This window comes from Oryctolagus cuniculus, chromosome 14 (assembly GCF_964237555.1).
Source record: "Oryctolagus cuniculus chromosome 14, mOryCun1.1, whole genome shotgun sequence".
Taxonomy (NCBI): Eukaryota; Metazoa; Chordata; class Mammalia; order Lagomorpha; family Leporidae; genus Oryctolagus; species Oryctolagus cuniculus.
The window spans coordinates 64,111,747-64,137,859 of record NC_091445.1 but is presented as its reverse complement, the minus strand read 5'-3'; the positions used below and the strand labels follow the sequence as shown (position 1 = coordinate 64,137,859).

The 26,113-nt window shown below is 47.9% G+C and overlaps 2 pseudogenes; both read left to right on the top strand.

Moving 5' to 3' along the window:
- The first annotated feature begins 16,608 nt into the window (after positions 1-16,608).
- Positions 16,609-18,434, top strand: LOC127492749 (60 kDa heat shock protein, mitochondrial-like; annotated as a pseudogene).
- A 37-nt stretch (positions 18,435-18,471) lies between these two features.
- On the top strand, positions 18,472-19,778 carry LOC138845239 (60 kDa heat shock protein, mitochondrial pseudogene; annotated as a pseudogene).
- Positions 19,779-26,113: the final 6,335 nt, after the last annotated feature.

The following is a 26,113-nucleotide window of genomic DNA, read 5'->3' as shown; positions in this document are numbered from 1 at the left end:
TAAGAGTTCATAATTACAGTTTGAGATAAGAGCTCAGCTCTCAAGGGTTTTACAGTTGTGCATTTGGTCCTCTAACTTCCCCATGGCATCAGATATAATACTTGGGGCAGGCTTTTGGCCCAGAGATTAAGATGCCACTTGGGATGCCCAAATCCCAAGCCAGAGTGCCTGGGTTCAAGTCCCAGCTCTGCTCCTGAACTCAACTCCCTGCTAATGCACACCCTAGGAGGCAGTGAGCAGTGGCTCAGGTATCTGAGGCCTTGCTAACCACATGGGGGCCTCAGATGACATTCTGGGCCCCTGAGTTTATCCTGGGCCAGCTCTGGCTGTCGTGGGCATTAGGGAAGTGAACCAGAGGATGGAAGAATTCTCTTTCTTTCTGCTTCTTATGTAAATAAAGATTTTACAACAATTAACATTTAAAAATTAAAATATATTGGGACAGGTGTTCGGCAGGCAGATGTTGCTTGCAATATTCAGTTCCTTATCAGAGTTGCCTTGGGATGCCCACATCCCTTAGCAGAGTCCCTGCTGTGCTCTTGATTCCAGCTTCCTGCTAATATGCACCCTGGAAGGCAGTGGGTAAGGGCTCAAGCACTTGAGTCCAAGCCATCCATATGGGAGACCTGGACTGAGTTTCTGGTTCCTGGCTTAGTCTTGGCCAGCCCTACCTGTTGCAGGATTTGGAAAGTAAACCAATGGATGTAAGATCTCTGTCTTTCTTTGTGTCTCTTCTTTTCAAATAAAAATAAAGTTCATTTTGTACTTTCTCTAAAAAAATTCAAATCCAAATATAACTTGTAATGCCTCCTAGTACCTAGCCTAAGATACTAACTGCATTTGTTATGAGTTAAACAGATGTTTAATAAATTAACAATTCTTATGAATAAGTAGCTTCAAGTAGAAAATCAGTGTAGAGCTGACCGATTAGAGGCATGCAAGAGGGCTTCCAAAAGTTCATTGGAAGATGCAGATAATGAAATATTATATATTGGGGCTGGAGCTGTGACATGGCAGATAAAGCTGCTGCCTCTAATGCCAGCATCCCATATCAGCACCAGTTGGAGTTCCAGCTGCTCCACTTCCCATCCAGCTCCCTACTAATGCACTTGGGAAAGCAGCAGAAGATGGTCCAAGTGCTTGGGCCCCTGCACCCATGTGGGAGACCCAGAAGAAGCTCCTGGCTTCCAATTGGCCCATCTCCAGCCATTGTGGCCATTTGAGGGATGAACAGAGGATGTAAGATTGATCTCTCTTTTTCTTCTCTCTCTAACTCTGCCTTTCAAATAGACAAATAAGTCTTTAAAAAATTCTGTATATGTATCCATTTCAAGATTTTTTTATGCTAAAATGAAATTATTTTCTTTTAAAAAAAAAAAGATTTATTGGGGCCGGTGCTGTGGTGCAGTGGGTTAACGCCCTGGCTTGAAGCGCCGGCATCCCATATGGGCACCAGTTCGACACTTGGCTGCCCTTTTTCCTGTCCAGCTCTCTGCTATGGCCTGGGAAAGCAGTAGAAGATGACCCAAGTCTTTGGGTCCCTGCACCCACGTGAGAGACCCAGAAGAAACTCCTGGCTTCTGGTTTTGGATTGGCACAGCTCCGGCCATTCCATTGCAGCCATCTGGGGAGTGAACCATTGGATGGAAGACCTCTCTCTCTCTCTCTGTGTGTGTGTGTGTGCATGTGTGTGTGTGTGTATGTATAACTCTTTCAAATAAATAAATAAATAAATAAATCTTTAAATAAAATATTTTTTATTTGAAAGAGTTACAGAGAGAGGTAGAGATAGAGAGAGAGAAAGAGGTCTTCTATCTGCTGGTTCACTCCGCAAATGGCTGCAACAGCCAGAGCTGAGCCGATCTGAAGCCAGGACCTAGGAGCTTCTCCCAGGTCTCCTACATGGATCCGGGGTCCCAAGGATTTAAGCCATCCTTCACTGCTGTCCCAGATGCACCACAGGGAGCTTGATCAGAAGCAAAGCAACCTGGTCTCAAATCTGTGCCCATATGGGATGCTGGCGCTGCAACCAGAGCTTTAACCCACTATGCCACAGCACCAGCCCCAATGAAATTATTTGCTAATTCTATTGTCTCCTGAACTTTGAACTATGCTCATAGAGTGAGATTTAGTGTTTGAAGCTTAGAGCAAAGAGGGTGTACATTGATGGAGGAGTAAGTAAAGTCTAGAGAAGAATCCTATAGGTGGATAGAAGTGAGTTGAGACGTTAGTAACAGACAAATTTATTGAGAGCTTATTTCTTATAAAGCTCTACTTACATGTTTCCAGTACATTGATGGATTGAATCCTTCCAACCTCCCTATAAGACAGATATCATTATTATTACCATTCCAGGGGAAACTGAGGCACAGAGTGTTCAGTCATTGGCTGTTAGACTTTTTGTGCGGTAATTTGCTTTAAAATAGTTCAGCATAAGCTTCAGTGTGCATTTGTTATATAATTTACCTTTAGCCCTCAGGGGAGGTACTCAACATTTGAAGTCTATTAATCAGGAATCCACACCCAGAGACGGCCATGTTCCCCAAATTCCTTCCTCCCAATCTTGCCTGGCTGGTCCTGCTGCCTGAGTCGAGTCTTGTCTTGTCGCCCTAGAAATGGCTTTTATATGACAGGTGCTTATTGGATTGCTTGACGACTGAGCAAGATGAAACCAAGCTTAGAGAAGGAGTTTCAAGGAGACAATTTTGGGTCTGCTTGCCAATAAACGTTTGTGATTTTAATAGAAATTGATGTAAGACTGGCTGTCATTGTAGCACATGCTGTTAGTGGGGGTGTCAGGGACTCCTGTGCCTCTGATCGCCAGAGGTCATGAACATCTACCACATCGCTGAGGGCAGCCCACTGCTGCCCCGGGTCACGTGGGATGGTAGGTGGCAGTGCCAGCACTGATTCCCAGGCTGCCAGCTTCCTAGTGAGTATGCCATACTACCTAAGAACTGAACCCAAGAGAGCAGAATATTAGCAACAGAGTAGAGTTTGGGAGCAAATGGAGGAAATCCACTGCATAGCTAGAGACAGTGAAATGTTAAGAGGAAAGACACCTTTAGTCAGGAAGGGAAACTGAGGAAGGTGTGAAGACGGTGGGTATCACTTTAGGGAAGTTTTGCGGTAGAAAGAGGAGAACAACTGGTGGATTGCATCTCCTTGGCAAAGCAGGAGTCAAGGGCTTGGGTTGAAATGCAAGCGTTTGGAGTTGGTAGACACTCAAGTTCAATGGCAATGGGGAGGAAGTCCCTTTTGTGTCTTCCATTTATGTTCTTTTATGAAGCAGGGCTGCCCAGGACTAGGAGTGTGGAACTTGCTGGAAAGGGAAGCTTCAGAAGCTAAGCATGGCCCCAGGGTCAGTACAAGGACAGGCATCTGTAGTGACTTCTGGTGCTTGTCAAGGTAGGAAAGTTGCTAATGGGAGTGCTGGGATGAGGCCTGACCTGATGAACAGCAAGAAGAGGAACAAAGCACAGCCTAAAGACCAAGTAGTCAGAGACACGTGCTTAGCAGGACTCAGCCATTCTCCAGGGAGAGATGGTGGGTCCCAGGCCTGTGCCTTTTTCAAGTGGCCCTGGAGAGTTCAGGATGCTTGTGGTGAATTCTAATGGCCTCAGAGAGTGGGGCAGTCAGTTCTGGAGCAGATGCAGTGACTCTGTTTTCTCTGCAGGAGCTGATGAATAATTGAAGGTACTGCTAAGTAAGTGAGCTCTGCCAGCTCTGAGCAGGGCCATCCCAGTGGGTTGCCATGGCATTTGGTTCTCAAAGGAAGGGCCCTCTCTCCATCTCATGTACTCCTTAGTGTCCCTGGCATTTATCCCACAAGCTCCCAGGGAGCTGTGCTCTTTTTCAGCCAAGGCGGTGAATGCCCACTTCAGAAAGACCCTGGAGAGACTTCAAAACTTGGGCAGAAACAAGAATGAAGGGAGATGCCAAGTCACTCTCTCTCTGGCCATTGCATTGTTGTGGGAGGACAAATGAGGGGGCATTGCCAAGGGGGAGAGGAGAGGTAGGAAAAGTAGGCCAGCTGGCTGGAGAACCCCAGGGACCTGGCTGGCACAGAGCTGCCTGCCCTCAGTGTGGCCATGGGGGCTTCCTTCCCCTACGCTGAGCCAGCCTCTTCTCCCGGGGGCACACCTTCCTCCTGCGGCAGCTTGCCCATGGCCTTTCTATATTTGGCGATTCTCAGAAGGAGTTGCTGTGGACGGATCTCAAATCCAGCGGATGCCCACCTCCAGCTGGAACTAAATTGCACACCAGGTAATCAGAGACCCGGGCTAAAGAGATAATAACCGCATTAGCTGGAGTTTGCCTCTCGATCTGGCTGTCCAGTGTATTATTACTGTGTCCTGTCCCACCGGCAATGACCTTGAAGGCAGTGTAACTGATCAGCAGTCCATGCCGCTTTCCTTGTAAGAGCAGCTGTGCACCCAAACTCATTATCAAGGAGAATTATCCAATGGCAAAGCTCACCCTGCTCCTGAGGCCTCTCTCTTTACTTTATTCATCTTCGTGTGGAAGGCTATCCTGGTCGGCCCCACATATAGTTAACAAAAAGGATGCATCTTCAAAGTATACAGTATTCGCACTCTTAGTAGCGTGGATGTAATTTTTAGCATGCAGTAGTCAATCCTATAAAATTCTTAGAAATCTTAGTCATAAACTAGTCTGAGAAACATCAGCCACTCAGCTGAAGCCCTGTGTGGCACCAGGGAATGGACACTGCTCTTAGTAAATCCTTCATTAATCTTCAGCTACAAAGCAAGGCAACTGCAAATCCTACTCAGCAAGCCAACTCAGTGTAGTCTGATAACTTTTTAGTTACCCAGGGAAAACCGAATCTCTCATCTCATCAACACAGATGTGCACACATTTTGGAAAAGAGGTCCTCCCTCTTATTTATCTCAAACTGTGCACCGTGAGGTAGGAGGAATGATGCCAGGGAAGTTGCTGAGTGTGTGTGTGTGTGTGTGAGGGAGTTGTGTATGTGTGCATTGGTGCAATGGGCCGAGTGTGTCCCTCTAAGATTCATTTACTAAAGTCCTAACCTACTAGGTGTCTAATACCATGGTATTAGAAGGTGGGCTTTGGGAAGTAAATAGGGTGATGATTGTGGGGCTCCTCATGGTTAGGATTCGTGCTCCGGCTTCCAGCTTCTTGCTGCCATGATTGCTATGGCATCAACAGCCAGATCTCTGGATGCTACTGAGGCTTTGGTCTGGACACCTAAATTTGATTGACACCTGCAGACATCTCCTTCAGCCAAGCCACCTTGAAATGCCCAGACTGGTATTAGTCTCCTGCGCTGGTTTGAGAAGTAGAGATGCTTGGAAGACAACTAACAAGTCCTGTGGCCAAGTAGTGGTATAGAAGAACTGTGGCAAATCTGGGCCTGGCCACACCCTCTGTATCCATTTCTTAGCCACGTACACATTGGCCTCAGTTATGCTGTGCTCACAGAGAGGACGCCTCATTTTCCCCAGCGATGGCCTCCTTCAAGTCACCCAGAGACCTCTCTGCTGGTTTTGCCTCGTCCTCTTCCCCAAAGCAATTTTCTTCTGCTCTTTTTGCACCTATGCTTTCTTTTCTTCCCAGAATTCTCTTGTTGCATTGCCTCTATCAGACCACCTACGTCCTCAGAACTCTGCAGGTCTACCTTCATGGTCCCTCCCTCTGGAAAATGCTTTCTGATGATCAACCCCACGCTAGGTGCTCTGGCCAGTGCGAAGCTGAACAGCCAGATTCATGCTCAAGGAATTTGCTATTTGGTAAGATGGGTGGGTGGTGTATAGAGAAGCGTATTCTAGTAAATGAGTCATACAGAAGGTATCTGTAAAGGGCTTTCAACCTGAAGGCGGGAAATCAAAAAGGCTTTATGCAGCAGGAGGCCTGGAGCTGACCCGCAGAGGGCTTTGGTGGATGAAAGCAGGCCTCAGGTCATGGCGACACGTCAGCAAAGGACATAGCATGAGAAGAATTGACTGGAAGAGAGAAAGTACAAGGCATGGGGTGGGGGTGGAGGAGAATTCTACTTGTCTCCATAAAGCAATCTAGTATCTAAATTATGAGCTACACAAGTCAGGATCCTGTTCATTAGCTTGTCTCTCTTCCCAGGATTAACAGAGTGCCTGGTATACAGTAGGCATTCAATAAATACTTGTTGAGTGAAAGATGGAGAGATGAGCATTCCCTCCTATCAGGCCAATGGATGGGTCTAGGTCCAGCATCCAGACACTCCCTTCTGTCTACCTTGTGCCATTTATCACTAGGAATCTGGACAGGACAGCACACTCTGGGGTAAGAACTTGAACTTCTATGTTTTCCACATACCCCAGCAGGCTTCCTCCCCGCTCTACCCCTTCTACCGTTCTGTAATCAACCAGGCCCCTGGGCTGGAGGGGCCCCTAACCACCAGCTAACTCAGATGATTCTGCCTTTAAAATGTACCCAGCTGGTGAGCACTCCTCTGCTACTGCCCTGGACCCCTGCTCCCACCCCACTCTTTATCCCTGTCAAACCCAGCAGCCAGGATAGTCCTTTCAAGAACACGAGTCACAGCATGCAACACGAGTGCGCTTCCCATTTCACATGCTCTGCAAGGCCTCACTTGCTCTCACCCTGCCGATTTCCCGAGGGGCACACGCATGGACTGCTTCTACGCCCATTCATGTCCATCCGGCTAATTTCGTTCTCACGTGGTGGGGGAAGGGCTCTACTCTTCCTCCTCCTTCCCTCCAACACTTGCCCATTTTCCTCTTAGGAAACAGTTCTTCCTTCTCCTTGGTGAGCCAAGAGAATAGCTGTATGAAGTCTAATAAACCTACAGAGAGTGCTAGAGAGTTAACTGCACAGGGCTCAGAATGAAATTGGATTCAACGAAGAACCAAGGTGCTGGAACATGCTGAAGTGCACCAGAATTCCACCTGCAGTCTTCTGAAGAATCCCACAGATGTGCCAGTCCCTTCTCCCCTCCCGCTTAAACTCACTATTAATGAGAACCAGTTATATAATCTTTCTAAAACCACAAATTACTCGAGATTATCATTTTTCATGTTTGCTTAGATAGTAATATAGAAAATGGAGTTTTCTGATTTCTTTCTTCTGTAATAAACAGTTTTCAGCCGGATGCTTGATTAAACAGGCAGTCGCGATGCCGCCCTTAGGATACAATCACTGCTTGTTCCTGCAGGAACAAAACCACCTGGCTGGTGATGAGACATGATGGGCTGGACTCATGGTCGTACGATGTTAGACCACTGTGGGGAGCAACTCGGACTAGACTAAGTTACTGGAATTAAGACTTATTCTATGCATCTGCTCTCCCACAATATGGCGCTGAGAAGGGAGTAACAACTTCTACGCAGCTGCCTCTCGCCAACTTGAGTGATGACCTGCAGGAGCCGATCCTGCTCCTGATTGGAGGAGAGCAGCGTACTCGGCATGTGGGTAGCAGAGTTGGGATTGGTGGAAGAGGACTATAAAGGAGGAGAGAGACAACATGCACCAGGAACATCTAAGGGGAACACCTGTGCAGCCCTCGAGAGAGCCGGCCGGTGGTGTGCCGCTCCCCCGCGGAAGTGGGGAATGTGGCAGGGGGAACCGCCCTTCCACGGAGGTGGAAGGGACGGTAGCCAACCTGGGAAGAACCAGCAGCAAACCCAGGAAGGGCCGAGCAGACAAAAGAACAGCGCAGGGTCCTGTGTCGTTCCTCCACGAAGAGGGGGAGCGACATAATGGTGCCGTGACTCGGATATGAAGCCTAGGCAGGGTTTAGTGTCGTTCCTCCATGAAGAGGGGGAGCGACAGACCACCAACTCACCGGCAGAGCAATCTGGCAAAGTGCACAATTAGAGGCCATTTGTATTTTGAAAAGTACGTAAATCCAGAGGATCAGAAGTAATGTGTGGTAAACTGTTAGGCAGCATCTGTTTACGGGCGATTACATTTTCACGTGTGCTTTGAGTTTTTGCTAGCACCGAGCGATGATCACTCACCAAATCATACATGCGCACCTTTTGCTTCAGTGGCTGCAGCCCCGGGCCAGGCCACACAGATTAGAAAAAGAGCACAGGCTAGATTTCTGGCCCCATTCACTCACTCGGCTGGAGCCTGGTGCAGTGTACAATTTGCACAACTGCCTAGCAGACCCCGCTTGGTTATCCACAAAAATCAGATTCGTATAATACCCCACAAAATGCCCGGATCTAGAAAAGCCAGCTGGTGTAATTTACCCAGAGAGAAAGAATATGATCGTTCCAGTGACTGAGATTCAAATGGGAGCAAAAGAAGCAGTGAGATTAAAAGGTCAATGAGAAAAGTCCCACGACCCTGGAGACGGGTGAGAAAGAGGGGTTTGGACAAAGCAGAGGCACTTGGTGGAGGCAAATGGAGGTGGCCAGGAAGTTATTTCAAATGCATTGGTGAACTGCCTCCCCACAGTTTTTTGAGCACTGTTAGTAGGAGACAGAGAGGTGAGTCTTGGTCTCCATTGTCAATTGATTTGCAGCCTACTAGAGGGAGCAACGCAATCTTAGACACACATAATGATGCAGCCGTCCCTGTAAATTTCCATCCCATGCAAGGCACAAGTAGCCCATATAAAATAGGATAAACAGCCATTGCCCATGGAAATTCATGTTTCCCTGTCCGGTCCATGCTTCTCAGAAGCTGGAGGGATCAGCCTGCGTGCAGGGAGCTGAAGTTAGACAAGCGTAGAGGGGAAAAGGCTGTGAGCACTGCATGGTCCCATTTCAGATCACAGCTCCTGGTGCGCGCACCTGGGGCCCCGGCAATCTATAAAGAAGAGACAGGGCACTGAGGGAGAGTTTGTGTGTCCTCCACGGAGCATCTAGCCAGGCTAGGTAAGGCAGGGACAGAGAGCCGGGCCCCAGGCCGGGATGGGAGACCTTGAATGTCTCTAGCCACCGCCTGAGAGCTGCTGCTAATGATGCGAGCTGGCTGCGGGCCTTCACAGATGCATTTCCCAAGCATTTCCAGACTTAATGAGCCCAGGGAGCTTCCCAGGGGGCAGGGCAGTCATGTTATTCCCAGATTGTAGTCAGTAAGTGGGGGAAATTGAAGTGGGAGATGGGGACTCCAGGAGGTTCCAGTCTGAATTCTCACACATACCTTTGCTTCCAGCCTCTCTCCCAGGAACGGCAGGGAACAGGGGTGGGGGTGGGGGTGGCTGAGAGCGCGTGATTGCAGGGAAAGGGGGGTGGCGGAAGCGGGGGTGCTCCAAGTGCACATTTCGTCCGTACCCCGGGGTTTGCAGCAGGTCCACCAATGCTGCCCGAGGCTGCCAAAGCCACCCAGGCCTGGGGACGTCTGTGTGACATCCAGCTGCCTGACGCTCACCTAGTACCCCAGGAAAGAGCCAGAAATGCACTTTCCCAGACATCTTTGCGGCGGGGTACAGCAACAGGCCCAGCCATCTCAGTGGTACCTGGCTTTGACTTGGAGAAGAGCCTTGCCCAGGAAGGGGCGTGGAGTGGGAGGACTCCCAGGAGGGTCGCAGAGAGACAGGGCTGTGACTGCCTGTGGGCCCGCTGGGCTGTAACAGCCCACTCTCTCCTGGAGCAAACACTGGGATTTCAGGCGTCACGGAGCAGCCTCCAAGCAGACCCCGGGCCTCTCTCAGGTGTTCTGTGTAACAGCCAGTACCGTCCACTGAGTACAGCTGGGGTCGCTACAGGGCGTTCTCTCGCTTGCATCCCAAAGCTGTTACTAATGTTCCTTATTTTTATAGGGGCTGCCAAAAAGTTAGCAATTAATGAATATTTTAACTCAACATTTTAGAAAGTGCTATATCCTCAAGCCTTGCGAAAAATGTCCTTCGGTTTATTTACAATCAAAGGAACGGAGTCTCACAGCAGTCTGGTAATGTGTTGAACTAGTATGACCAGTGAGTATAACCAGGTTGAAACCAGAACTAGATTTTCCATTTACCGTTATTTATTTATTTTTCACTTTATTTGAATGGCAAAGAGACTGAGGGACAGAGACAGAGAGAGATCTTCCATCTGCTGGTTCACTCTGTAAATGCCCATAACAGCTGGGGTTGGGCCAGGCCAAAGCCAGGAGCCCAGGACTCAAACCAAATCCCCACATGGTTGGCAGGGACCCAAGTACCTGAGCCATCACCTGCTGCCTCCCTGGGTGCACATTAAGCTGGATCGGAAACGGAGGAGCCAGGACACACACCAGGCAGTCTGATATGGGATCCCAAGTGGCCTCTGAACTGCTGTGGCAAAGATTCACTCCTAGAACTAGGATTTTGGACTCCTAATTCAGTGTTTTCTCTACCACAGAAACTTGCCTATGTGAGGAGACTTGAGTCATATCCTTGAGTGAGTGCAATTAGAAATGATCAAAAAAACATAAAAAAAAAAATCTTACACTAAGTAGTTGCTGCTTAGGGCACTCTCATCCAGCTTAAGGGATGCTGAAAACAAGGTAGTAATCAAGATAAATGAGATTTCAATGCAAAACTTTAAAAACCACAATGAATGCAAAAATCCAGGTTGAACAAATTGGTGGTATTTTAAATATGACCACGATCAGTATTGCTCATTTTTTCCACTTTGCCTGAGACTCTGTCTTGTCTGTAGGGAACTTGCATGTATTACTTTAAAATAAATCAATATCACAGATTATGCTCAGATATTGCAAGTCTGCATCTTTTCCTCGGTGCTGTGTGAGTTTGCTTCCACAGAATACGTAGCGGCTCCTTGCCAGGAGCATTCCTGAGCCCACATAGTTGGACCATGTTGGAATCTCCATGTCCAGACCTGTCTGGATCTTGCAGAAATATTAGCCCTGGCTCAATATCTAAAATACAGAGGCAAGGAGGCCAAATTAAATACAGGAGACAGAAGATCACATTTTAACGAATATCTGGCAGTTGGCTGGGTAGCTCCTCTGGATAGATGTCCTGCAAAGTCGCATGAAGATAACGCTAAGCATCTGTCCACTGACGCCAGGTGTCAGAGACCATGTTAGCACTTGTCACAGCCCCTGGGAGGTAGCAATTCCCGTGAGCACAGTGAGATTGCAGCTCCCAGTCAACAAACCCAGCCCTAAGCGATGCCAGGACTGAAGTCTTCCTGCTGTACCATGGTTCCTTTCCAGAAACTGGATCTGTTCTCCAACACAAGTCCGAGGGAGTTTGGAAAACGGGTACCGGGTTGGAGTTAGGTTGACAGAATAAGTTTCCGGGATTGCAGAGTGTAGTGGGGTGGCTATGGTTCCCATTTGCCCATTCGGCATTGTGTGAGCAAACAGAAGAGCGCCAGTCGTCGGCGTTGTCAAGGAAACGGACATGCGCGTTGCCCTGATTTGATGGGTACACATCCTACACGTGTGTTGAAATGTCACACCGTAGCCCCCGATGCGTACAGGTAGTGTTAATTTAAAAACGATAATGTCTCTGATGTAAATAAATAAGTCAGGGCTATGAAGAATCAGGACCGGATTTTCCCCGCGGGCAGACATCGTCAGAATGATGGCTTGGGGGAACAGAGTGGAAACAGGCAGGGAAAGCAGGAACCTTGAAGCCTGGACTTCCTGGCCAGGGCCCCAGCACCCTGGACCTCTCCCTGCCACGCTGGCTGTGTGTCCAGTCCCACCCTTTCCTAATCATGGCATCAACCTGGAAGTTCTGATATGAGAACTTCCTCAAAAGATAACCTAATACAGATGGGGAAACTGAGGCCAAGAGTAGGAAATCAATTTTAATAGTAAACCTGGGACTAGAAACCAATTTTCCCAATCATCAGGATGACTCCACTTATTGTACCAGAAAACCAAGCAGATGAGGTGCTCTATACCACGGACACAAAAAGCTACAGAGAGACCCTCCTCCAGGGGCTGGTGTTGTGGCCTGGCGGGTAAAGCCGTGGCCTACAGTGCCAGTATCCCATGTGGACACTGGTTTGAGTCCCGGCTGCTCCAATTCCAATCCAGCTCTCTGCTATGGCTCAAGAGAGACCCTCCTTAAAACATCTTACCTGTACACGCGAGGTCAGAACTGGCATTTTAAAGGCAAATCTGCTTTGCAGATATAGTGTTTGGTTTTCTTCCCCCTTGGTTTGTCAAGTGTTTTTGGAAATTTTGAACAAGTTGATATGATTTAAAAATCAGGAGTCTTCCCATACAAATCCAGATTGCTGGCTTCTCTTTAATATTTCCAAGTTTGGAACATGCTAGAACCATTTTCACACATGGCAACTGTTGGCCAGAGCAGCTGGTGTGCTGGAACCAGCTCCTATTGTCCCACAAGAGCCAATTACAAAATGTTTAGGCATGTTGTGTGGCCTCTCGCTAAACAATTGGGACCTTGAAATGAGCCACAGTGAGATTCTTCACACTGTGGATATTGGCAAAAGCTACAGATCAGGACTTTGAGTTCTTCCTCCTCTACCCCTCCCTCTCCCCTCCCACTCCACTCTCCTCTGCCCCTCTTGCCTCCCTTCCCTTCCTCCCTCCCCTCTTCTCCTTCTCTCCCTCCCTGCCCTCCTTGCTCCTTCCCTCCCTCCCTCCCTCCCTCCCTCCTCCATTCCTCCCTTTCTCTCTCCGTCTCTCCCAATATCTCATTTGCGCCCCCCTCCCCAGCCCAGTACTCATTTGCCAGCACTGCACTGGCTGGAACTGAGAAGTACCCTGTTTAGGAAACCACAGGCCCCAGGCCATCTGCACTGTTTATGGTACCTGCCTGGCCGGGGAAGGAACTCGAGTTTATGTCTCCTGTGATGGACTACGGATATAAATTGTGGTCTCCCTTAAGTAAGCTTGCACATTGTTTTTGAGTAAGGGAAAAGGATCAATCATTATACTCTCTTGATTTTCAGCTAATTTAAAACCTGTTTTATTCAAATATAATACAATTGGCAAAGTTGAAAAGATCAACTTAAGGGATTACCACAAAGTGAATAGATTTAACAACATCCAGTTCAAGAAATAGAATACTGACAGCACACTAAGAAGTGCCCTCCTCCCCATAACCCACCCAACCACTACCCTTTTCCTCCTTCCCATAACTAACTTCTGTCCTGACTTGGAACATGTGATCTAGTCTGGACTGCTTTGAACTCTATAAATGGAATGCAGAGCTGCCTTCTTTGATTTCATTTGTGAGCATCATCCATTTCTTGGATGTTTGAATTCAACATTTCTCTCTACGATTCTTATACAATTCATGTATTCATTGTACTATTGAGTTGTTTCCAAACTGAGCTATCTTAGCCTGGGTTCTCACAGCAGGAAAGCCTGAGACAGAGATTTGCCTGATGCAAGTTGATTTGGGAATGCTCTCCCAGGTGCAGGAGCTAGGGATGGGGAGAGAGAAGTGGGAGAAGGAGAGCCAGTGCACAGAAGTGTTTTTAGTTCACCAGCACTACAGCTCTGGCACTCCATCCTGTGGGTGTCTTCTGAGGGACCTTAACAAATGCTTTTCAGATCTGCTCCCCAGGAGGAGCAGAGAATAGGGACATTTGTCCATTGTTCATTGGCTCCTGCCTTCTGTTGGTAAAGTCAACGCCCCCTACATGATTTTTCCTGTTCTTCTGCATTGCATGTATGTGAATTTTCCTGGAGAATTCCAAGCCGGAGAAGCTGCATTGTAGGAAATCCGATAAATATGCTGATTATTGAACTCACAAGATGCCAAAGCCTGCAGAAACTCAGTTGCTACAGCAAAAATGAAGCCAAGAGGGTGTTGAAGTTGTGCAAAAGAGATGTCCATGTGTGGGTTTCTTTCAATAGTGGAGCTTGAGCATTCTTGTGCACGTCTTTTGGTGTGTCAGTTTCTGTCATAGAAACTCCTTAAAGCGGAATTGTTGGGACACAGGTATTCACATTTTCAACCTTCAGGGTACTATCAGCTAATTTTCTGAAGTGCCTGTATTTATTTACACTCCCGCCAGTCTTTTGCGACAGTCGTCGTGGCTTCAACATTTAGGGTCACTCTCACATCTGTCTTTAGAGTGTCACTTTAAAGGCCAAAGATTGTTGGCAGATTGTGTCTGTTTGGCTGTTGGGTTTGCTTTGCCCCACATTTTGTGCCTGGCCGTTTGAGTGCTGTGTCTTGGCTGCAGATGTCCTTATGTATTTGGGGCTGGTGGGGTGAGATCAACAACTTCACACTTGACCCATGTGGCATCCAAAGTAAACAAAGAGACAGGAAAATCCCAAAACAGAGTCACCACAATTGATGAAATTTCATTTATCAGGAAAGCTTTCCAAGTTTGACTAACTTGGGACTCCCTGTTGTGATACAGAATCTCTTTCTCTGTGAGGTGTTACAACTCCTGCCAGTAATGTCCAGGGGCCTGCTTTAGGATCCAGGCTGCCTGTAACACCCAATCTATGGTGGAGAAAGAGGAAGGAAGGAGAAACCGCCTGCCCAGGCCTGACCCTCTGTCTTTAGTTCCATCCCCATAGGAAGTCCTCCCGACTCCTTCCCAATGCCATGAAACAGCTGGACGCTATCACTCCCAAGTGTCCTCCTGGCTTTCTTTGGCCACAATACAACTCGCTGCCTGGGGACCATCTCGGCCTGACTTTCAGTGAACACTTCCTAGGAGATAGCAAGTCCAAGAAAATGAAGTATTTCTTGCTTCTAAATATCCCTTCCAAAAACAGGGCAATGGAGTTGAATGAGTTTGGAAAAGTGAAGCAGTTTCTACTCAAGAAACCTCAAGAAGTTCCCCAGGTTCCTCCCTCCTGAGACCTGCAGTGACCCTGCTGGTCCTTGGCCATACTGAGCAGAGGCTCTCCTGTTCTGCCTGTACCCCCTTTGCTGTTCCAGCCCACGTGGCATCCCGGGCAGGAAGTTCCTGGATACGCTGTGGGCCCATCCTGCCACGCCAGTCCATTGGTGCTGTGTCAGTGGTAAGAAGTCCTGAGAAAAAGTCCTCCTCTCTCCTTACCATGAACCAAGGAAAGCCAGACTTACGCCAGGATGTGTGTTCAACCAGGAGATGGCCTCATGTTTCCCAATATACTCTCGCCCTCTAAGAAAGAAGGTCCAAGTTACGGGTTTTTCTTTCAAATCTCTTCTTTCTCTTCTAGAGCAAAGCTATCTTGCTCCTGGGTATTTCTACATTTCATAGACTCTAAACATGCCAGGCGGTGATGCAGGTGGTAGGGAGCCAAGCTTAGAGCTTTATCCTAAAACTCCTCTACTGTAGAACGGCCACATTTATTGCTGGCTTCACTATGCTTACCCACTAAGCCCTTTCCACACATCTCTATACCCATGAATTCATAGTTAGGAAGTGATAGAGCTGGATTGCAGCCCAGGCGATTGGTCTCTGAAAGCCATGCTCTCAGTAGCTCTATCATTTCAGGCATGGATGCCAGAATGTGGACTCTCAGCTCCCAGCTACCTTCCTTAATCTACCTTCTTTGTAGTCCCAGCTCCCAGACTGTCTTGAAAATGCCTCCAAGAAATCTGGGCTGCTACCATCCCAACCCCTTATCTTCTCCCCAAGGCTCCCAGAAATTCTGAGCTAGGAACCCCCAGAGCCTTTAGAGCTGTCAGGTAATGGTAGCGTATGGTCTGTACAGGTGGATACCAGCAATTCAGCTTTGAGTCCCAGCTCCATCACTTTGCTGATGTGAAAACTTAGCAAGTTACTCAGCTTCTGCAAAGCGTACTTCCTACAACCATACCATGCTATCATAATACTGCCTGGCTTATAGGGTTTTTCATAGGATTAGATGAGCTGTTGAATGAAAACCTCAATGTAGTAAGGGCCATTCTGTGAGTGTGCTCAGCTTTTACTGGTTACCAAAGTCCAGTTTCATGTTTGAAATCTCAGGGTTGGCAAGTGTCAAATGGGTTTCCTTCGGATTCTGACTTTCCTTCAAGTGTTTCCTCACCCCCATTTCCTTCCCTGCTGAGAAGTCTCCATTCTTACAGTGTTAGAGTATAGCACAGAGCCTTGCACAGTATCAGAGGCAATGCACGTGCTTCGCTTTCCTTCTCGTTTTGTTTTCACAAAATCAACTTCACACTGACTTATCCTTACCACCTTATCTTGTTCTATTTGCTCTGCCCCTGGCAGCTTCCTAGAAGGGAATCGAGAGACCTCGATGCCACAGTCAGAGTTGTTTAGGCAACATCCTGAAGGCTAAAATCGCTTATCTGTCCAGAACTAAAAGTGGCTCGCTGCTGTAGAGCATTGTTGCCAAGCCCTATTATAGTTCACCCAGAGTGTCACTGTAGCCAGGCCCCTGACATTGACTTCCATTTTTTTTATAATTTTTTTACTTGACAGAGTTAGTGAGAGAGAGAGAGAGAGAGACAGAGAGAAAGGTCTTCCTTCCATTGGTTCAGCCCCCAAATGGCCACTACAATCTGAAGCCAAGAGCCAGGTGCTTCCTCCTGGTCTCCCATGGGGTGCAGGGGCCCAAGCACTTGGGCCATCCTCCACTGCACTCCCGGGTCACAGCAGAGAGCTGGACTGGAAGAGGAGCAACCAGGACTAGAACCCGGTGCCCATATGGGATGCCGGCATCGCAGGCTGAGGATTAACCAAGTGAGCCACGGCGCCGGCCCCAACGTTGATTTTCTTACAGAGGGGAGTATTAATGCTTATAGAATACACAGAGCATTTTGTCAAGGGAACCTTAGTAAGATATCTGTGAAGAGTTGCCTTCTTGTCCCCTAAGTGTTGTTCTGCTCATGTCAAATACATATTTTCTAGTCTCACGCAAGCACATATGATTGAGATTAAATTTCATAATAATTCTTCATCAGGCAGCGCATCAGGATGACATAGAGAGGCCCTCTCAGAACGGTCTTCTGTCCTGAGAACTTAGCATATATTAAAAACCTCAGACCCAAGGAGATGCAGTCCCTCATTCTCTGCTGACCCCTCGCCTCTCCGAGTGTGTTCCTGGCCTCTGCCCCACCCCAGTGTTTGATTGCCCGAGGTTCTCCATCTGATGAGGCCTGTGTCCAGGGCACTTGCTCCTCATCTCGCCTGGGCTCATACCAAAAACATAAAACTTGGGGCAGGTGCCTGAACCTTAACACTTCAAGGTGTAGCGCTTTTAGCCAATGGTATAGCTCTTATAATGTCCCAGATAACAACAGTGGTTATGGAAAGCGTTAGGGATGTCCCAGAGTAGCAAAAGATGGTGTGACTGCTGTAATGCCAATTGACTTAAAGGACAAATATGAGAATATTAGGGTTAAATTTGTTCAAGATGCTTCCAACAATACAAACAGAGACGCTGCAGGTAGTGCCGCTGCTGCTATTGCACTGGCTCCCTCTATTGCAAGGAGGGCTTGGAGAAGATCAGCAAAGGCATTGTTCTACCAAGGTTGATATTAGCTGTCAATGCCATAATTACTGAACTTGAGAAACAGTCCATGCCTGCGACAGCCTCCAAAGAAACTGCCCCAGGTTGCCCTGCTTTTTGCTTCTGGAGACTAAGAAATTGGCAACATCATCTCTGATGCCATGAGAAAGGTGATTAGAAGAAAGGATGCTGGGGTAGTGAATTTTACGATGTCAGATTGACTGGATCGAGAGATACCTAGACATCTGGAAAAGCATTCTTTGGGCATGCCTGTAAGAGTGTTTCCAAAGGAGATTAGCATGTGAGTCTGGATGAACTGGGTGGGGAGACCCAGCTTTGATGTGGGCAGGCAGCACCGGTTGGCTGGGCATGTGGGTAGATTAAGTGTGGGAGGGGAATTGATCTCTGGCTTTGAGAGATGGGACTTGATAGACTCCTGCCTTGGACAATGGTCACTGATCTTTGAACTCCAGGATGTAAACCAGCAACCCCCTTGCTGGCATGCAGGCTTCCCATTGTAACCAAGACTAACTTTCCCAGTTCTTCTTTTTCTTTTCTTTTCTTCTTAATTTTATTTAAGTCAGTTATCAGGCCCTTAGAGTTGAGCTGCTGCCAGCACCCCACAGTCTGTAGCTCACAGATGACTTGCGGTGAGACCTCTCAGCTGCTATAATCATGTGAGCCAATTCCCTTGATAAGTTATCCTTCCTATACCTATATACACATCCCACCAATTGTGTATCTTCAGAGAACCTTGACTCTGTAAGTGTCCTCACAGGAAAGGACAGAAAACACTGAATGAATTAGAAATTATTGAAGGCATGAAGGTTGATTGGCACTGTATTTTTCCATACATTATTAATACATCAGAAAGTTAGACATCTGAATTTCAGTATGCACATGTTCTATTGAGTGAAAAGAAGATTTCTAATGTCCAGTCCGTTGTACCTCCTCTTGAAATTGCCAATGCTTACGGTAAGCCTTGGCCATCATCTCTGAAGATACTGATAGAGAGAAACTCTGAGCTCACTCATGAGTAGGCTAAGGTTGGTCTTTGGATGATAGCAAAGTCTCAGGTTACAGCCGGAAGAACCGGCTCAGGAGAGGGGCATCCTGCTACAGTGTGTTAACTGCTGCTTAGGTCACCCACATTCCATGTCAGAGTGCCTGGTCAGCATCCTGGCTATGCTGCTTCCAGTTAGCTTTCTCGTAATGCCCCTGGGTAGGGAGCAGATGATGACCCTAGAGCTTAGGGTCCTGCCACACAAACGGGAGACATGGATTGGAGTTTCTAGCTCCTGGTTTGGCCTGGCCAGATATAGGTAAACATATAGTTATAGATATAAATACAGATATAGATATAATATAGATATGGATATGGAGATAGATAGAACTCTTTCTGTCACTCTGCCTTTCAAATTAATTAATTAATTAATTAATCTGTTTTTATTGCTGCTCATGGTACAGTATTTGCAGAAGAGTGGTAGATCCTAAATCTTGAAGATATTCAGCCTCATGATAGGAAAACTTAGTGAGGACATTGTGGCCAGAGATGATGTTCTCAAAAGGAAAAGGTGACAGAGCTCAAATTGAAAAGCATATTCAAGAAATTATCAGGGGGTGGATGTTGTGGTGGAATGGATTAATTTGCCACTTTGGATAACCACATCCCATATCAGACTGCTGGGGCGAAGTCCCACTTCCACTTCTCATCCAGCTTCCTGCTAAAGTGCACCATGGGAGGTTGCAGATGATGGCTCAAGTACCTAGGTCTCTGCCATTCACGTGAAGACCCCATGGAGTTTCTGGCTCCTGGCTTTGGCCTGGCCTAGCCCCTGCTGTTGTGGGTATTCGGAGAGTGGACCATCAAACAGTTAAATGTCACAATGAGTGTGAAAGGAATGAGTGGAAAGGAAAGCCTGTGTAGATGTCTGGCTAAGTTTTCAGATGGAGTAGCTGTGCGGAGGGTTGGTAAGACAAGCGCTGTTGAAGCAAATTAAGAGGAATGATTACAGATGCCCTCAATGGTACAGGAGCTGCCCTTGTTCAAGGAGACACTTGGGCCCTTCTCTGTATTCCAGCCTCAGACTCATTAACTCCAGCTAATGAAGAGTAAAAAAAAAAAAAAAAGGTACAGAGATCATTCAAAGAACACTCAAAATTCCTGCAAAGACCATCTCTAGCAACAGAGGTGTTAAAAGATCTTTGATAGTTGAGAAAATTCTGCAAAGTGCCTCAGAAGTTGGTTATGCTGCTGTGCTTGGAGATTTTGTGAATATGGTGGTAAAATGAATTACTGATCCACGAAAGGTCATAAAACTGCTTTAGTGGCTCCTGCTGGGGTGGCCTGTCCATTAGCCACAGCAGAAGTCATAGTCACAGAAATTCCGAAAGAAGGGAAAGACCCTGGAAGGGGTGCAGCAGGTGGCATGGGAGGTGGGATGGGTGGTGGCACATTCTGACACTTATAATTGTTCTGTCCAGTTATTAGCAAACTGGGACAGGAAGCTCAAGGCAGTGCTCCTCACCAATAACTTCACAGAAGTCAGTTCAGAAAAATGACTGAAGACAAGACTGCCTGATGTTTCAGAAAATCGCTAAAGCTGATCAGGCGCTGGTTTCCATGAACAACCTATACTGCTTTCTTGCTGTCATTGCCCATGCCTACAGGAAATTTATTTGATGTCTTTTAATAAAAAGGCATTTGTACCTTCCTGGGGTTGGGGGGAGGGCATAGCGGGTTTTGATTCTTGTCCTTTCTCCACATCCAAATCCACTTAGAGCTTCCCAGTAAGACCTCCCACCCTGGTGTTTCTGGATAGCATCCTTCCGGATGAGCGGCTCTGAAAACAGAAGTCCAGAAAGTCTGAGCAGTCACACTTTGGGCAAGACTTCTCTGCTCTTTCAAAACAGCCTCTCCTTGCAGTTAGCGCAACATGCTCAGAACTGCTTTTCTCTCCCCAGGGATCATCAGGGTCTTCTCCAACCTCTGTCTCTGTTACCCTAGGAGACACATATCTCGGATGTGGCCCAAGAGACACAGCAATCGCTAAGAATGTCCAGGAATGCAAAGGATGGAGCCCGAATTGAAGCCAGGGCTCCCGGATCATATCAGTTTACCCAGGAGCACAGCCTTCCTCTGTAGAGGTTACTCTTTTGTGCCCCCAAATGGGAATTGGAACATCCCTGCCCTGCCCCTTTCAGCAGCGTAGCTCCGTAACGGCGTCCGCTGCCATCCATTTCCCTGGAACACTTGCCGTAAATTTGCTTTTAAAAGACATTCTCTTACAATACCGTCAACGGCCCTTGCATTAAAAATGAGAAAAATATGGAAACATGCATTAAAATATTCGGAAATAAATGGCCTCTTTATTACATAAAAGCTCTCATGTGTCTCAAAGCTACTGAGAATAGAATAATTTATCATAAATGAGATTATTATTGCTGGGAAAAGGTCTATTTTAATGCCAGTTTTCTTGGGGATTAAACCAAACCCTAGCTGTCCACTGGGGTGTTCATGGATGTCTAAGTCAAATCCTTAAAAGCTTTAAGTGGAAAGTATATGCTGAGGCAGCTGTCTTGGGAAAGACAGAACACATTCTGTTTGTTCTTATCTCTGGAGGGTTCAGTTCCAGTGCTCCAGGCAAAAAAAAAAAATAATAAAATAAAAAAAAATCCTGAAGATAATGACTTCTCTGCAAGCAGGATGAAAATCCCCCTGCTCCGGGGTTTGAAACGCAATCTCTGAACCTCACACGCCAGCATTGGGGGCTCCAGCTGCTGGGTGGTGTCCAGTCTCAGGGAAACACTCAACAAAACAAATATTATCTGGAGCAACTTTATCTCGTTGTCCTGCTGGGCACATGGTGGAGACGCGAGAGGAAGAGTGCAGCTGTGGACTGCAGAGTCGGCTGTGTGCTCCCCCGCAGTCAGCATGTAGGGTGTTCCGGTTCCCACGCGCAGAAGCTGTGTGGCTGATTTGCGGAGAGGCAGAACACGACCCAAAGTGCTCCTCGTGAAAATGACACTGAATAGAATGTGGTCTTTGTTGAATTGGGGTGCTCTTTATAAACACTCAGTATCCTAATCAAGGAGTCTGTGATGGGAACGCCAGTTGTACCGGTGTTACGGGACACCGATTACACGGTTTTGAGGAAAAGGAAACCAAACCTGGACGGTAAGCTTTAGTGATTTCTGCGAGGCGGGGAGGGGGGGGGACATTTCCTTTTGCTCTGAGTTCCCGAGAGGAATGAGGTGCTGGTGACTGGGTGTCGCCGTCTCTGTCCTTAGAAAGCCTTTAGCACGTGCTCGGGTGTTGTGACAGCTGAGGAGCGGAATCTCGCTAATAGCTCTCCTTCCCTGCCCCTTCTTCTTCTCCTTTCCCCCGCCCAGTTCCCTTCCCCCGTGTCCGTTTGCAGCCTCACCTCTAGGCAGCACCCTGCTCTCTGCTGGCAGGGTCTGTGCGTGGTGCTGGATGTGCACATGGTCACAATCGTCTCTTATCTGGAAGGCGGAGGGAGGACTTGGGCAGCCCGGGGGAAATAGGAGCTGCCAGCGAGGAAGTCTGGCTGGAGGACAAGCCCCTCAGGACTGGCTTCTTGGCAGTCTGTCCCAGTCTTTGGATGTCTGCACCGGAGTTACAATAACAGCCAGCATTTATTAAGCGTTCTGTTTGTGCCAGGCCCTATGCGTTAGCTCCTCTAATCCTTACACAATCCCACAAAATAGGCACTTCCACCATCTCTGCCTTCAAACAAGGCCCACGGCCCAGTGAGCCCAGATCAACTCCCAAGTCCACACATGAGCTGCTTACTGATGCAGCTTAGGGCCCATTTCAGAGCTGGAGCTCAGCCCACACTGCCCCTGGGCCGTGAGCAGTAGCTTCCTCCTTTAGTATTATCTCTTCACCCACTCTCCACTTTAAGTTTATAAGGACTTCAGAAAACTTCCTTCACACCTTCTCTGTTCCTTATAAATGCTAAAAGAGTGATATGATGGAACCTGGACCAAGACTCCCGGGGCCTGAATTCTTCTGAGTAGTCGCAGCTCACTGTGTCATCAGGACACTGGACCCTTGGGACTCAGTTTACCCCCAGTAAAGAGAGGAAGATGGACTAGTTGGTATCAGCAGAAGACTGGCCTCTGGCCTCTGAGTGGCTCCTGAGCACTAGAAGGGGTTTGGGGGCATGCCTCACCTGGGATCTGCCCGAGGGACATGAGGATAGCGCCTATGATTGCCATGACTGTATTTCCAAGCCCCAGATCAGAACCCCTGTTGTCCTGATCATTGGGTGACAATAAATTGTGATGCTAACAACAAACCTGCTCTGGAAAGTCAACGCATAGAAAACGTGGTGGGTGTAGCAGGCCTGCTCTCTTCTGAAGAGTGCCGTAGCTTGGACAGGGTGTGAGTGTGTCCCTAAAAGGTTCACGTGTTGGAAGTCTGGTCCCCATTGCAATGTCACTGAGGAAGGAGACCCCTTAGGAGATGAGTGGGCCACAGGCACTACCTTTGAAAGGGACTACGGTAGCATTTGCAGGACCGGGTTCATCCCCACGAGAGCAGGCTGTTAGGAAAGAGCCCGGCCTCTCTTGAGTCCTCTCATTTTCCACACATCCTGTTCGTTCCTCTCCGAATATCCTCACCAGGATGCCATCTGCCATGTTGTAACGCAGCCCCACTGCCCTCGCCAGAGGCCACCTGATGAGGCCACCTGATCTTGGACTCTGAGACTCCAGCCGTGAGTTCAAGAAACCTCTTCTCTTTGTCAGTCAACCAGCCTCAGGTATTTCATTACAGCAACAGAAAACAGACTGAGACAGAGGATGAGGCCCATCAAGAATCTTTCTTCTTATGCTGGCACCGTGGCTCACTAGGCTAATCCTCCGCCTTGCAGCACCGGCATACCGGGTTCTAGTCCCGGTCGGGGCGCCGGATTCTGTCCTGGTTGCCTCTCTTCCAGGCCAGCTCTCTGCTGTGGCCCAGGAGAGCAGTGGAGGATGGCCCAGGTGCTTGGGCCCTGCACCCCATGGGAGACCAGGATAATTACCTGGCTCCTGCCATCGGATCAGCGCAGTGCGCCGGCTGCAGCGCGCCGGCCGCGGCAGCCATTGGAGGGTGAACCAACGGCAAAAGGAAGTCCTTTCTCTCTGTCTCTCTCTCACTGTCCACTCTGCCTGTCAAAAATAAATAAATAAAAAAGAATCTTTCTTCTTATTTTCTTACCTCTCCTTTGACATGCAGTCTCTGAACTTCTTCACACATCAAGCTCCAGCAAGCAAAACAGAGCCGAGAGTGGGTTTTCTGTCCTGTTATAAAAACATTCCTAGGATTCTGGACTGTTTGGCTGCTCTGCACATTACTCACACATATGACAGATTGCCTTTTGTTCAGCAGTTCTAGATGCAGTTGGCAAAATAAGAGATTGCATCGAATCAATGCACCAGCTAGGGCAGCTGCATTGCCACTCAGAGGCCATCGACAGGAAGTGCGTTCTTAAACTCACTTTCCAAGTGACAGGACACAGCTCAGCAAATGCACCATGGTGAGACTCCTGGCTTTCCTTTAATGGGGATAAACCACCGTGGAGAGGGAAAGTGCCCAGTGGTATGTGATTTTTAAAATCTTCTAGCTGTTTAATAATTAATGCTTGTTTTGCTTCCATTCTGCTCCACCCCCTCAGCTCCATTTCCCCACTCAAAACAGATCTTTGATATCCTCTCAGGAATTAGGATATCTTTAGCTGTTTATGTAACCAGAGATTAAGTCCAATTTATGGAGAAATTTGGGAAAAATATCATGATAAGAAAAGCAGAAATATTTGCCTGGGGGTTACATGTGGAGATTGGCTCTTAGGAGCCTCAGCGGACGTGTGCCAAGAGGTTTTTGGTGGACTCATGCACTGGTGGTGGAGGCCACTGACTGGGATTTGCGGAGCTTGATCAAGTGAAGCACGTGGTAAATGATAACTGCCTTCTCTCTGCTGTGCGAAGAAGTAAAGACAAAACGTTAATCCCAAGACTGATTTTGGTTCTGCTCTTCTGTGAGCCTCTGCTCTGCTCCATGTTATCCGAGTTTTGTGGGTTGAACCCCGGTAGGGATTGAGATTTCTCTAGCTACACAGTTGTTGCAGCTTTGTGTATGTGAGTCTTGTGTATGGAATGGACATTGCCCAACCCATCACCTCTCCTACCGTTCTGTCCCACTGGCAGGTCTGCCTGAGCCTGCTTGATGCTGAGACCAGATAAGCCATAAATTGCACAAGCCTTATCCCAAGTGGATTGGAATGATGGAGAGTCACACTGTGAGCTGGCGCCAGCTTCTGTTCCCGATCACGAAGCAGCAAGTGAGGGGACATACGGGAAGGAGGCTATCCAGCTGGCAGATCTGGGACACTCCCCACGTGAAGGGGGAGGTAGACAGAGCCGGGCTGGCCTGAGCAGGGACAGTCATTGTCATGGTCAGTCTGAGTCAGCAGCTCTTGATCTTGCTCAAGGTACAACAGCATCACTTGGGTTACTTGTAAAAATGCAGATACCTTGGCTTCAGCTCCAAAAATCATGATTTCTTTCCAATAGAGACAATCTCGGGAATTCTGAGCAAGCAGCCTAGCGTCAGAAACATTGTGAAGGGAAATGGGCTACGTGCCAAGAGAAAGTGTCCAGGAGGAGGAGAATAATAAGCAGAGTGGGGCAGTGAAAAGTCAGAAACAAAGCAAATTCTTTGGACGCCCGCTTAGACCCGGATCTCAGCCACACTCCCACTGAACCCGCATGAGCATCTGTCCCTCGTGCGTAAAATAGGAGGAACTAACAAGGATAACGACAGGCCCTGTGCAATGACCCCTTACTTAGCACGGGGTGATGGGTCTTAAAGGCTTTCCTCTATACATCTCAGCACATTGTAAGGATAGGGTAGCATTATCCCCATTTTAAAGGTGAGAACACCAAGGCACAGGTTGAGCTTATAACTTTAGAAGACGTCCTCAGTACTAACAAATGTTGGAGCTGGAACTCGAGCCAGGAAGTCAGAGCTGAAGGAAGACAGTGAGAAAATGACCAGGAAACTTCTCACTGCTGCCTGACTCAGAGGGGCTCGGGGGCTGACCTTCCTTCGGGGTTGCTGGAGCTGACCACCTGGCTGTGCGCAGGCTGCTGCGGAACTCAGCCGTGAACGCTGAAGGGTCGCAACAGATGGTGGAGGAGAGGACTGGATTTGAACACACATCTTGGAGGCTCTGTTTCCCCAACTCTAAAATGTGAGGGGGCTGGTGCTGTGGTGTAGCGGGTAAAGCAGCTGCCTGAAGTGCTGGCATCCCATATGGGCGCCGGTTCGAGTCCCAGCTGCTCCACTTCCAGTCCAGCTCTCTGCTATGGCCTGGGAAAGCAGTAGAATAGAAGATGGCCCAAGTCCTTCAGCCCCTGCACCCGCGTGGGGGACCTGGAAGAAGCTCCCAGCTCCTGGCTTCGGGTTGGCTCAGCTCTGGCTGTTGTGGCCGATTGGAGAGTGAACCAGTGGATGGAAGACCTCTTTCTCTCTCTGCCTCTCATCTCTGTGTATAACTTGACTTTCAGATAAATAAATAAATCTTTAAAAAAAATTAAATGCGAGCAGTAGCCTCCTTACTGCCCAGTGAGTGGCATTCCAATGAGATAATGCCTGTGAAAAGTATTTTGTGAACTTGACATTCTGTACATAAATCTGTGGTTATTGGGAAGACATATATGGCTCCAAAATGGAGCCAAAACCATCTTATTCCAATGGCCAATGATTTCCCTTTGAGTAAATAAAAAGTTG